The 14,093-nt window shown below is 52.1% G+C and overlaps 1 long non-coding RNA gene across 2 annotated transcripts; it reads left to right on the top strand.

The window, feature by feature from the left end:
- The first annotated feature begins 254 nt into the window (after positions 1-254).
- LOC140613780 (uncharacterized) lies at positions 255-12,001 on the top strand. 2 transcript variants are annotated; one of them, XR_012014635.1, is made up of 3 exons: positions 255-3,111; positions 5,821-6,034; positions 9,515-12,001. It is a non-coding gene; the product is annotated as an uncharacterized lncRNA (long non-coding RNA). The 2 variants fall into 2 exon arrangements; XR_012014634.1 differs by lacking the exon at positions 9,515-12,001 and adding an exon at positions 6,141-6,430.
- Positions 12,002-14,093: the final 2,092 nt, after the last annotated feature.

Genomic DNA, 14,093 nt, shown 5'->3' with positions numbered 1-14,093 from the left:
GTGAATTGTCCCACTGGAAAATCTTCCTCCGTCTTGATTAATTAAATACATGAAGTAGGCTCGTGTTAATTGCTGAAGAGTGTGCCTTTCTCAGAATTCTTAGAGGTCGGCTACTCCGTTTCTTATATAAAATTACATCTAGTTTCATACATCAGTGCCATGCCGCGCAGGTGGCTTTGGGGTTTAGACCCCTACGCTCCCCATTACAGTCATCTCCTCAGTTCCTTAAAGGAACAATTAATGTTTTCTCAAGCTTGAAGTACTATGAAAGTGAAGTTCCTAAGACACTGGCGGCAGCTTCCAGCTGGCCCCCACTCCCAATGGGATGGCTGTCTGTGAGCACCTCCATGGGGCAATTTTCCTTCAGATCTGCAGACATTGGAGAAAGCAGCATTGCAGAGCTGTGTGTCCGAAGATAGCCTCATGTGCCAACAGCTCTCTACTGCTTCCTCGTCAGACATACCACCTCCAGGGAATTTATTCTTGTTAGCCTTTCATCGAGCTTCCCGCTCTGATCTCAGCAAGCCCAGGGACCTAGTGAACTTCTGACTCTGTGGAAGAATGTGGCAGGACTGGGTTATCCCGTGTGGGACAGGACCAGCAGCATCAGGTTCAGGAGAATTTTTCCAAGTCGGCCAAGTGGTTTCTTTTCAGGCCCAGGCTCTACTACAAGTGCCAACTTCCAAATATGGGAACACCTAGGAGACCAGCCTGATAGTCACACAGGCCCCTCGAAGGGCTATGCAGAGCCCCTGCTAGGCCAGGCATTTGAACAGGTGCCCTCTCCAAAGCTGGAATAAAGTATTTTGCCAAGTCAGGAGTGACTAGAGACATTCAAAGTTTCTTTGGCACTTTGATTTCTGAGATGTAAGGATCGAAATGGACCTGCAGGGCTCAAGATGCTCCTCCTTTTCAAAGCATGTATTTTCCAGACCGTCTCTAAAATACCCTTCAAAGAAAGATGAACCACATATTTGTGTGTGAAAAACGAAAAACACACACAAAACACCCTTTTTCAAAAAGGTCGTTTAAGATTCTCCATTGTGTGTCTTTACAGGTATCAGACATCCATCTGCCTACTTTTGATTTTCCGCCCAGGAAATAAGAGTTTTCCCACAAATAACTTCAGTTGCCCAGGGGAAAAGTTAGAGAGAAACATAATTTCTCGTAAGTGGAATGAGGAGTGATGTTATGATTCCCGCTCATAGGATCCACTGAGATCGTTTCTGAAACTAAATGCCCTCTAATAATAGATCTGCCCCGTACGAAGCCTCATTTTGCCAGGCCTGGCTTCGAGTTTTAACAACGTCTGCCCTTAAAATGCATTCCTAACAAGAACCTGTGTATCGACTCAGTTTTCTAGAGCTGAGGCACAATAGTGAGGACATGGCTTTCTCTGGAAATCCCCTACATAACCGCTCTGTCCAGGACCTGTGGCCAGGGCGGCCAGCGTGGCCGTGACGGAGACAGAGCTGGGTCAGAAAAGCCAGCGTGGAGTATTGTCTTGTTAGCTCGGACTTTCATAACAAAGCCCATAGACCGGGTGGCTTAAACAACAGAAATGTATTGCTCGCTGCTCTGGAGACTGGAAGTCTGCGACCCGGCGACCCGGGTGCCAAAATAGCTGGGTCCTGGGGACCATCCTCCTTCTGGTTTGCAGAAAGGGAGGGAAACAGAAGAGAGAACATGAGGGCCCTACCCAAGGGCCCCACTCCAAACACCCTCACACTGTGGGTTGAGGGCTTCAACATATGAATTTGGGTGGAACACAATTCGGTTCACAGCTGGTATTGAAGCAGAGGGAGCTGGACCAAACCATCTTCCTCCCATGCACTTGCGTAGACGAAGACAGTCTGTAGCATAGAGGCCATTCTAGATGCGGTCCTGCGGGATTTCTTCAGAGAAGCTCAACGAACGGCCTGTTTATTTATTTGTTTGTTTTTCTGCTTTTTTCCCCAAAGATATACAGGGAAAAAGATCCGCCCCTAGAAGCGTATATCTGATCCTTATACGCTCTAACACTGAACAAAGAAATATCTTTGAAGGAGAACATCACGCCCAGTTACGGCAGAGGGTTTGAATCCAGGGATCAGTTCTATCTCTCAAAGGACAATTTCGATACTTGGCTCTTTCTTCCTTGATGCCTCTTCTGGGTCCTGTGCAAGAAAGTGTTTCTAAATGGGTGCGAGGGTCAGTTCCAGGCCAGAAAGAACATCGGGCGCGGGCGTCGAATTGCCGAGGGTCAGACACTGAAGGCCCACCTCGTAGGCCTGAGCTCAGGAAACCGAAATCCCCGCACTCCCCGGAGATCCTGGCAGCCAAGGGGCGAGGAGGACGTGGGTCGGCTGCAGGTTAGGCCTCGGGCCGCACCGGGTCGGGAGGACGGCAGGAAGGATCACACTCGCACCCTCTCTACGAAAGCCACATAATCTCAGGGACTCCTGGCGTCTTGAAAAACGCTTATCCTCTCCAATACCCCGCTGAGCGGGATCCCAAAGGGCCTCTTAATTCGACCTGTGAGAGAAGAAAACACACAGTGGATTCTCCCCCCTCGTTTGCTTGCCAAGGTTAAGAAACCAGCGACGCCAACGGCCCCTTCTGTCAACCAGCGGGACCAAGGGGAGGGAGCAAAGGAAAGCAGGAGCCTCCGCAGTTCCCGCATCTGACCTCAGGTCCAGGGACCTTCAGAAGGATTCTCTGAATGTGTCCCGTGTCATCCTGAGACGGGAGGAGGGCAGCTGAGGCCTGTGGACACCCGGGGTAGGAGTAGGCCACGATGCCGTGTGGGCAGGGACACGGAGCTGTAGGAACCAGAGCCACCACGGAGATGTCGGGGCGTCCTTAGCCATCACTCTGAAAAGAGACCGCGTTGTCCTCCACTGTCCCAGGCGTCCCCGTTCTGCGCCCTGGCAGGGAGCCCTGGCAGTGCCTACAGACACCCCCCTCAGAATCGTGTATGAAGTTCTTTGACCTTAGAAGCCCAGGCCTTCAACGATACAGAATCTCAGGCCTGGAAGACACCCCAGAGACACCTTATTTTGCCTTATCTGGGAGAGACGGAGCTTGAAAGTGACGTTTCCACTTACCCATCTATGCCCTGAGAAGTGTCCGGTGAGCCATTTTTGAAAAATGAGGCGACCTACTAACCTGTTTTATTCAATAGGTGTCACCAAGCATGCGACCTCTTCTTAATAACTGGATATCACCCTAAGCTTCAGTTTTCCCATCTGCAAAATGGGGCAAAGCCCTGAGCTTATAGGGTTGTCAGGGTCGAATGAGACATGACGTGGAAAGTGCTCAAGTGCTTGGCAGTGTCTTACCCACCACCCATGTTAAAGAAAGAGCAACAAGGGGACCCCTGGGTGTCTCCGCAGCTGAGCAGCTGCCTTCGGCTTGGGTGTGATCCTGGAGTCCCGGGATCGGGTCCCGTATTGGGCTCCCTGCATGGAGCCTGCTTCTCCCTCTGCCTGGGTCTCTGTCTCTCTCTCTGTGTGTGTCTCTCATGAATAAATAAATAAAATCTTAAAAAAAAAAAAAAAAAAAAGAGCAACAAGAGCCAGGACACCACTACCATCGTAGCCGCTCAGACCACCAGGTATCTTCTCTGCTGGCAGCACAGTGACTCCCTGCCACAGCCCACTCGGTCTGTTGTTTCTTATATGCCATGGACTGGGGAACTAGAAAAATCCACCACGTCCAGAACCACATGTTTATATGCTCAATTAGAATCAATATAGCTTCAAATGGGTGGTTAAATGTACAGCTGTGCGAGGGCTTTATCTGATCTGCGGAAACTTTTCCCCACCCAGGAACACAGCCTGTATTCCAAAGGGTTGGATACATCATAAATCAGCCACCCCAGACGAGTGAGCTGTTACTGGATTTATTATACCCCACTTATGCAAGGTCCTATTTCTCTTCAATAAAGTAATTTTACTCACACATCTTTAAGGTGTTGCTGGGAAGTCACTCTCTTTCCACCTGTTGGCAAAAAGACGCACGAGGGGGCCTTGGAAATGATGTACTGGGATCGGTATAAACCAAAGCCGTGGCTCCTTGAAGCACCACCCAGATTTAGAGATACCAGGGATTTATCAGACCAGGAGAAATCCCCAGCCTTGGCTGTGCAAAATAAATCTCACAGAAGAATGTCTACATCTGGTTGTGTAGGAAGGCTAATGGAAAACAGTGATGTGTTTCTGGGTTGGGAGTTTGGCATTGTCAGTCTTCATAAGGGGGCGAGCGTAATATAATTTTCTGTTATGAAAGCAGACAGGGATGTGCTTTTGTTCAGCCCAGCACCCTTCACCATTTTATTTTATTATTATTATTTTTTTGGTTACAGCCAGCTGGTCTAGGGACAAGCAGGTGACCAGCCTGGCCAATCCATCCGTACCATATTCGAAAGATCACAGGGATTGGTTCAGAGATGATGATTCCAGCCAGTGGCAGCCCGCTGGGATTTTTGTTGGCGCAAATGGGAAAGAGGCAGTCTCTCTCTCTGGTAGGCTGGAGATGCGAGGCTGGAGCTCCTGGTGGAGGAGAGTCCAGGAGGACAGTCGGCCTGAGAATGAGACAGAACCCTGGGGATGTCACTGAAGCCCCCCATCTAGGTACATCAAGACCTTTCCGTCATATATGCTAGTAGACGCATTCGCTCTTATTTGATTTTCCTTGAAATGGTTTAAGGTAGGTTTTGGCTACTTGCAACGGACAGATTTCCAGTCGTACGTTGTGATAATCTGGAGCGTGCAGCCCGCGTGGCTAGGTGGTAGCCAGCCTCCACGAGGGCCCCTATAAACTTTGCCCCCTAGTATTTCCTAGAGTCATCACGTAGGAGGCCTCCTTCCCACACCGGGGCAGGGCTGGCCTGTGTCACTACAGGCTGCAGCAGAAGTACCGCCTGTGGCTTCACGGGCTTGACGCTCATTCTGGGGCAAGCCAGCCACCGTGTTGTGAGAACGCTCGGGAAGGCCCTGGGACGGAGCCCACGTTGAGAGCACGCAGGCCTCCTGGGAAGAGCCAGCAGCAGTTCACCAGATGTGTGAGTCGAGCTACCCTGGAGGTGGGGCAGCCTGGTCACACCTCGGAGTGACCGCCGTCCAGCTGGGGTCTGGACTGCCACCCCACGAGAGACCCCGAGCTCCAGACACCCTTCCGCTGTGGGCCCAGATTCCTGGTGCATGGTGGGAAGCTGTGAGGGATGATAGATGATCACTGCGGTCTTAAGCCAGTGAGTTTTGGAGTAATTAGTCACACAGCGTTAGAGGAGTCCTGGGCCTCGTCTGCTACTTCTCGTGGCCCAGTGAGAAAAACAAAATCCTGTAATGCATACATCCCAGGCTCTTGGCTCTCAAATATCACTCCGTTTTTGAGAGTTTCCAGAACGGAAGTAATTGCCGTAGTGGAACCCCTGCCACCCTATGCTCTCACCTTCCCTGGGTCCCACCGTCACCTGTGCTGGGCACCCACTGCCCTTCCCTGGGGATCAGCGGCCTCTGCCAAGCGACCCGGCTGTCCTTGAGAACTAAGGCCCCCCTCAAATTCCTAACGCAGAACTCAGGGACACTTCTGAGCTCAGGGCTCACTGTGTCCTCTGCAGTAATGGGGTTGCTCCTTGTCCTCGCTCTGTGACGTCACTTTAACTTTTGACTTTGCCCATGAAGTTTGGAATTTTAATTTCGAACATACCAGATGATAGCTCCGAGGTCCAGCTTGGCCCTTATTTTCTCTGCCATCATCGGAACAAAAGCTTTTTCTTTGAAGCAGAGCAGCCTAAAAAGAATTTTTTTTTTTTTTTTTTTTTTTGCAAAATGGCAGCGTCCTTTCATCTTCACTATTCAACACAGGAGCCCCTGGCTGCATGTGGTTACTTAGCGCTTGACATGTGACTAGTGTGACGGAAGAACTGGATCTTTAATTCTACTTAAATAGTCACGTGCGACTAGTGGCTTCTGTACAGGACATCACAGCTTTAGATGCAGTGGTTGCCGAGCAAACAACTTTTAATCTCGAGCACAGAGTTTGTACCAAGGTAAGTGCGACTGTAGAGCCCCGCTTTCCCTCGAGTCTTACCCAATTCCAGGGCAAGTGGCCCTTTCAAGTTCTCTCAGTGGCTCCTCCTCCCACCTGCCCCCCAGGACTCAGCCGGGACCCCAGGATTGACTCATCGCCGGCCTCCAGCCGCGCCCACACACAGCTGCCCCCCAGCGATGGCTGCGTCTGTCTCAGGGGGATACCCTGCTGCAGTGAAGGCCGGCGTCTGGGGCCGGAGAAGCTTCTAGAAGCTTCTCCGGTCCACGCCTGCAGGGTCCCCTCGCTGCTTAGGATTACACAGCGGCCCAACGGGGGGTCCCAACTCGGGGTAAAACATGAAACAGTTTTCATTTTTCTGATCACTGCCTTCAAGTGTGCTCTGTTTCTGGCCAAACCAAACAAATGAACGCATTAAAAAACGAGAAGCGTGTCCCTGTGCACATCTCGGCAGGTTGCGCTCCTCTCTTGGCACTTGCGGTCCAGTTAGAACCCTCCTTCCTCCTCCTGACTGCAGAACTCTGGGTCAGCCTCCGTCTCTCAACTCAGTTTCCAGGTCCTCCAGGCTGCTGGGGTCCGGAGCGGCGGGGACTGGGCCAGGCCTCTCCTGCTCTCTCCCGGGTCACGGGAGCCGGTGGCCCTGGGTGGATCCGGGCAGCTCCTCTCGGGCAGGCGAGGGGGGCACCTGCAGGCCCCCGGCCTCTGCCCGAGGCTGCCCCGGAGTAAGGGGCCACGGCCCTCCCTGCACTGCCCCTTGGGAGACAGTGGGGCACAGGGAGCGGGGCATCCTCACTGTGCCCCCTGCCAGGCTGTGGACCCAGACGCTCCCTCCTGCCTCCCTGCAAAAAGGGGTGAGGCTGACCCTCGGGGGCTCACACAGGGCCCTGGGGGCTGGAGACTGACACTCGGGTCCTCATATAGGGCCCGGGAGCTGGAGGCTGGAGGCTGACCCTTGGGGGCTCACATAGGGCCCGGGAGCTGGGGGATGGGGACTGGAGGCTGACTCTCAGGGCTTCACACAGGGCCTGGGGGCTGGGGGCTGGGGGCTGACCCTCAGGGGCTCACACAGGGCCCTGGGGGCTGGAGACTGACACTTGGGTCCTCATATAGGGCCCGGGAGCTGGAGGCTGGAGGCTGACCCTCAGGGGCTCACACAGGGCCCGGGGTCCCAGGGGAGCTCCTAACTGGTCTCCGCTGACTGCCGAGTAGGCTTGGGGCACCTATGGGATCCAAGCCCTGGGGAGCAGAGTGCCCGTCCCTGGCACTCATATAGGGCCCGGGACAGGGGGCTTAGGGACCAGTGGTGGGTGCCCTCCTGCTGAAGCCAACCCCAAAGGGCAGGAGTATGGGGGCCTGGGACAGAGCTGCTGAGTCCCCGGTGGCCAAGGTTGGGTGACGTTCAGAATCCCAGCCCGGTGCCAGGGGCCTGCACACCCCGTCAGGCTGCCCGCCGAGCCCTTCCCGGCCTGGCCTGCACACTCGGGTCTTGCACTGGGACACCTGCGGAGGCCGGGCCTGGGAGCCACGCTCAGGACTGCGCCAGCAGCACGCGGCCTCCCCGCGGCCTCCCCCAGGCCTCCCCCTGGCCTCCCCCGACTCCCCGGCCTCCCCGCGGCCCAAAGCACAGCCGGCCTGGCTGTGAACCGTGTCCTCCTCCCCAGGAAACAGCTCCTGCGCAGTTCCCGCCCGTCCCTCTCCCTGCCCCTGCCCTTCCTTCTTAAGCCGGGAGCACAAGCACCTGGCTCCCGGGGGAGGCTCCCCGCAGTGATGCCGGGGTGGACTTCGGAGCAGCCCGTGTGGACGCCGCTGGCCCCGGCTCCTAGAGACCCTAGAGAAGAGGGGGAGCGCCCACTCGCATGTGCAGGTCGCGGCCCTGCCCCAGGCCCCCCCCACCCGCCCCCGGAGCACCCCGTCCTCAACACCATCTGTTCTCACACCTGCGACCTTTGCATAGGCCAAACGTTCCTGCAGCAACAGGTAAGAGGAGCGGTTTCTATGAGCACAGCCCCTCCGGAGCCTGGAGCCTGGATCCTGGAGCCTGGACCTTATGGTAACCTACGGGGAAAACCTTCCAGGTGGATTCTTAGTAGAAGGCGAAGGACTTGCTTGCCTTGTCTCTTTATTAGAAAGAGGACATGGAGCGCAAAGCTGGGTCAACCTTTTCCTTTTTCCCCTCTCCTCTGAATGGTTTCTTCCTTGTTGTTTGGGTGACTTTGGGAAGACTTTCTTTTTTTCCTAAAAAACAACCAGTCTCTGGGTTCTTCAAGAGGAGAGGGTCTCACTCCAGATCCGAAGGACCATGGTGGCACGTTATTTAGTTGTTATTTAGTTCGCTTGCTCACAACGGAGCCGTGAAGCAGTGACGTGCCATCCTACGGATGAGCCCACCGAGGCACGGAAGTTCCAGAAAGTGTCTCCGAGGTTACGTGGTCACTGACTGACCGGGGCTTCCAGTCATCCACCCTCCCAAGTATTTAAGCACTTAGGCCACTGTTGACTTTCTGACGAGCTGAGATATTTCCCTTTGGTCCTTGATGCCAGCTCTTTGATCCGTGTTATCATTTTATTTCAAGTTCTCTTGGGAAGGTTTAGATTAAGAAGTAAATTAACGGGAAGAATCTTGATTTTCTATTTTCTTAATAGTGACCTAAGGAGATATTTAGGGAAAGTGTGGCCGGAATTTTGCCTCAGTTTTCCAGGTTCTGTTTGAGCGGTTATCTTACTGGCAAATCCTATTTCTAAATGCTTCTGTTTTAAGTGGGAGACCCTCCTAGCTACTGCTGGGAAAGCATCTTAAATTGCTTACCCCATGGAATCCCTTTCTCAGTGTTTATGTCCTATATGACTGGCTTTTCTTTCATGTTGTGTTTTCACGGGCCCGACTAACACTTTGTCCGTGTGTTCTTGGATTCCTTTCCTCTTTGGTTGTCTTTCTCTTCCCTACAGCCGCCCAGATTTTCCCTCTTTTCTCTACAGATGCATAGTCAACAGGCTTGCTCACTGTTTATTTTTCTGACTTCTTTTCTTCTGCTTTAATCTGTGCTGTGTGCCCCACAATAGGAACAGGGGATTTAGGAAACTACATTTTTGGCCTTGGTCACAGCAGCTCCAAACAACACCTCCAGAAAGTAAATGTTTGTGCTCCCAACTGCTCCAAGTTCTCAAACATTCGGGCCAGCAGTGTAGGTGGGAGCTTGTCGTGCTTCCTACAGGAGTAGGAAGCCAGGCGGGCGCCGGTGTCTGAGGGGGGGCAGCCCTGGGCAGCACTCCGAGGCCATCTGCTCCCTCAGAGAACCGGTAGGAATCTTTTCTTTCCAGAAGCCTCTTTGTGTGGCTCCAGGGATGCGGTACCTGGGCCTCCTGCGGTCCTTTGATCCCACAGGGCTTGCCAGCACCTGACTCCTCGCAGTCCCCCTTTCGCTCTTTTCAATAAAGGAGATACCTTAACAAATCACCCAGTGATTTGTTTCTTCTCTTTCAGGCTGTGGAAGGCCCAGACGGCAGTCTGGAGGGACAGGGAGTGGTCTGAGACCCTGTGGACGACCGGGAAGGCACAGAGGCTTGGCACGTTAAGGACAAGTTAGTGGTGCACGAGCATGGCATTCGGAGAAACGACGAGAAGACATATTTCAGGGCTCGAAAGAACCTAGCACCCATCAAGTCCAGCGGTCCCCAAAGCTGGCCTCAGCCCAGGGAGACACTGCTGTCGTCAAACGGCCCGTAGAGGCAAGGGCTGGACATTGGGGAGGGGTGTGCAAAGAATGTACTTCTGGGCTCCAGGTGTATGAGCCCCTCCCAATTTAGCCCATTTACAGGTGAGGCCCAGAGCAGGTGTGTGGCTCTTCCAACACCCCTGACCGTTTGGCGACTGCACCAGCACATACGTTCCCCCAAGTTATTAATCCACTTTCCCCTCTAGAACAGCCTGGAAATAACATGCCACAGCGGTGGTGGTGGCGAGGGCGGGGGAGCATCCTGCCAACATCAGAGGAAGAGCTAAATACCAAGCAAAAGCTCAAGGGAAAAAGTAAAAGGAGGTGGGGGGAGTGGGGGGTGGCTGGTCCCCAGGCAGAGGACCTGGAGCACCGTGCGCAAACCTGAGAGCATGCGGAGGCCGGAATGTCACAGATCAGACTAATTCGATCCAGATCTGGGAAATTATTGCCCTGAGTGTATCCTTGCAGCCCCTGCTTCCTCCTCCCTCCCTCGCAAGGCTGGGGGGCTGGTCCTGACGCCTGAGGTTAGAGAAATTCAGTGGGAAGATTTGGAGACTCAGAGCCAAGCAGATCATTACAACTCTTGTGCTCCCAGCACAGAAGTGAGGGTAGTTGTGTTTTGTATTTAAGGAAGAAAAAAAAAAGCCTGTGTGGCCCTGAAGGAAAGAGCATTTTAGGTCAAGTTTAGGAAAAACTTGCTAAAACTCAGAGCCATTCCTCTGATGATCTGGGAACTTCCCTCCCTGCCATGTTCAGATCGTGCCTTTTTTTTTTTTTTTTTTTTGGTCACGGCAGTGCAGCAGAAAGGACCATTTGCAGAACAAATTCAGGTCAATCTTTTGGGTTGTCCGCCTGGCTTCTGTGCTTTACGAGATTTGCTCAGTGACTAGCAGGCCAGCGGTGTGCCGGCCCCTTCCCGGGCGAGTAGCCCCAAGCCTCACTCTAATACTCTAATCAGGAGCCGGAGCCTTCTCTAACCCTGATTCCTCGGTGCTTCAGGAGTGCAGGGCCGGGATCTCGGCCTGGTGACGTCCGGGGGGCTGGAATTTCTGGATGGCTTTTCCCACTGCGGGGATTCAAGCAAACCATTGTCATTCTTCCCTCTCTAACAAGAGAAAGAGAAATCCCAGCCCTGAGAGCATTAGTTCTGGCTCAAGGACATGGGTTTTCTTTCCTGGAAACAGGGACTGGCTCAGCGAGACGCCCCCTGAGCTGTGCTTTGTCCTGCCAGGACACCCGCGCTGGCCAGCTGCAGAGCAAAGGGGCTGCTTGGGAGGGGGAGTCCTGATGCCCCCCCCCCAGACACAAACCCTTCATTATTTAAAAGTTATTCAGCATCAGGGAAGATTTTTCCCAGGATAACGGCTTAGATAACTTCATTAATAGGAGGATTTGCAGGAATCAGAGCATTGAGCCAAGTATGAGTTACGTAGCCTAACGGAGGAAATAGGGAAACAAGCGGGGTGAGGATCCCCACTGTTGGGAGTCTGCAACCGGCGGCGGGGTGAGCCCCTTTGCCCTGGCCTCCCTCCCACCCAGGTCCTCACAAGCACCTCAGCACCCAGTCGGCCCAGGGCTCCTCCGGAAAGCCCGGCTGTGACAGCGGTGCCTGGGGCCAGGCTGGGGTGTGACACGGAACCCCTCTCCCGGGGCCTTGCCGTGACCATTCGTCTCCGTGGTTTCTCCTAAGAGCCAGGGTTGGCCGCAGGCACCCCGCGGCGGCAGGTCCCCAAGGGCAGGCTGCAGCCCCCTGGCAGCTCACCCCTATTGCAGGTGGCCCGCGAGGCAAAGCCAGGTGCCCAAGGATGTTGAGATGCTCTCTACCTCTTTTCACCCACTGACATTTGCATCGATGACCTAAAAGCAACAGTGGAGAAAGGCCCCAGTGCCTTAGCACAAATCAAGGCAACGGCAGCAAACCATCCCCAGGGGCACTTCAGGATCCCAGGGTCCTGGGATGGAGCCCCGCGTCGGGCTCCCTGCTCAGCCGGCTTCTCCCTCTGCATCTGCCACCGCCCACCTACTTATGCTCTCGCTCGCTCTGTGTGTCAAATAAATAGGTAAATAAAATCTAAAAAAAAAAAAAGAGAGAGAGAGAGAATGCCCTTGAGAAACCATACAAAATACTCACTTTACTAAATCTCACCTGGAGGTACCTTCTTAGTGGTCTATGTCATGGAGTGGTAAATACACGTCTAAAGCCCCTGCTGTCTCCCAGGGTCCCCTGTCTGTCCCAAGGGAAAGCACGTGCGCAATTGCACAATTGTCTGAGTTACGAACTAAACTAGCCGCCCGTCGTAGAGCACGACTCCTACCTAAAAGAATGGCTGAGAGGCCAACGACAGGCTCTCAGACTCAGATCTCTGGCAGACTTTTTCACAAAGTTGGCAAGTGAGCCTGTCACTTCAAAGAAAACAACTGACTGCTTGTTGCCAGTGGTAGAAATGAAGACTTCAGGCAAAAAAAAAAAAAAAAAAAAACTTTGGAAAACTTGTGCCTTGAAGGTACCATGAGCTCCACAGCTTTACCAGTATTTAAAGACTTTACTGATGATATCGGTGGGGATGCTAACAAATGCAATTTTATTTTTTTTAATTTATTTTTTTAACAAATGGAATTTTAGATACTGTATGATTCATGTCTCAACATCGGGAAGGTCTGCATAACTCAGCGAATCAACATTTTCCAAATGACCGATGCCTGATATCACACAGTTATGCCTGGGTAAAGATCACTTCAAAGCGTAAGACAGACCAATGGATTCCAACGCAACTGAGATGAAAATGTTATTCATTTGGCTTTAGGTTCCACACTGCAACTAACTTTTAAGAAACTAAAAGTTGTGCAGTTTTGACATGGTAGCAAAGAATCTGCACGATTTTCTGAAAAGGCTCATAAAATACACCTCTCTTTTCCAATGATGTATCTGTGTGAAGTCAGATTTTCTTTGTATGCTTCCACCAAAACAACCCATCACAACAGATTGAATGCAGAAGCAGATAGAATCCAGCTGTCTTGTATTAAGCCAGATGTTAAAGAGATTTGCCAAAATGTAAAGCAATGTCACTCTCCTCACTATTTTGTTTCGTTTGGGAAAAGACGGTCATTTTTCATAAAAACATATTACTAATGTTAGCATGAAATGGGCTATTAATGCTATTTTTAAATTAATTAAACACCTTGAAATTCTCAGTCTTAATTTTTAATGTGTTAAATACCAATAGTTATAACCCAAATACGTAAAAACACTTTATGATCCTCAATCATCTCTAAGAATGTAAAGGGGTCCTGGGGTCTAAAAAGTTGAGAACTGACAATGCACTGAAACTTCACGTGATAAAGCCATTCAAGCTAGAGAGCATGCTAGGGTGGATGGGACGTGTGCTTTAGAGTCAGACCCAGGTTCAAATTCTAACTTTAGCCCTTATTAGCTATTTGACCCTACTGAGCACTGGTGTGTTCCAAGTTTCACCTTCCTCATCTGTGAAATGGGAATAATAATACGTGACCTCCTGATTGCTCGAGGGTTAGGATAGTACTTGTTTTAGCAGAATGCACTCAGATATTGGTTTATGGAATGAACATAGGAAGATGTTTGGTGTATCAATGAGGACTTTTGCTTGCAAAGAACATAAATTGCTTAAACAGTAGAAAACGTACCTTCCACAGCAAGAAGTGCAGAGCTAGAAGAGGTCAACAGCATCAGAAGACCCAGGTCCTTCTCATCCCTGCTCTGAGCCCTCGATGCCGGCTTCCTTCCTTGGTCAGGTAGCAGGTGGCAGCAGTAGTTCCAAGGCAGTTGACACTGAGGCGGAACGAGGTCTTCTTTCTCCCTTGTGGCTCTCTCTTAGGAGAGAGAAAACTTTTTTCTAGATTGTTGCCCCCACCCCACCCCCCGGACAGACTTACCCTCCTATTTCATTAACCTGAATTTGGTCATGTGTCCCTTCCCGAACCCATCCCTGGCTGGAGGTAGGTGGGCGTGGGTGGGCGCCAGGGAATGGGTTGTCCCTTTGACCAGTCAGGCCCAGCTCCTGGGCGGGAGGTGAGGTCAAGCTTCCTTGAGGGACAGGCTTGGCGGGTGAAAGGCCGATAGCTGAACAAAATCCGGCCTTTGTTAGGTAGGAAAAAGGGATAACGGAAGAAATCATCAGGCAGTGGCACAGGGTCTACTAGATTCAGTCTTGAGCATTTGGTCTCCGATGCGGCTCCGCAGACTGGTTACATGGGAATCACCTGGGAGCTTGTTGAAAAGCGCCGTTCAAAGTGTCCTATGCATACGAATTTCCCTGGGATCTTGTGAAAATGCAAATCCTATGTTCACAACCAGTTTTCAGATAATGC

Source organism: Canis lupus, chromosome 22 (assembly GCF_048164855.1).
Source record: "Canis lupus baileyi chromosome 22, mCanLup2.hap1, whole genome shotgun sequence".
Taxonomy (NCBI): domain Eukaryota; kingdom Metazoa; phylum Chordata; class Mammalia; order Carnivora; family Canidae; genus Canis; species Canis lupus.
The sequence above is the reverse complement of the archived record's forward strand: the minus strand, read 5'-3'. Positions and strand labels throughout refer to the sequence as shown.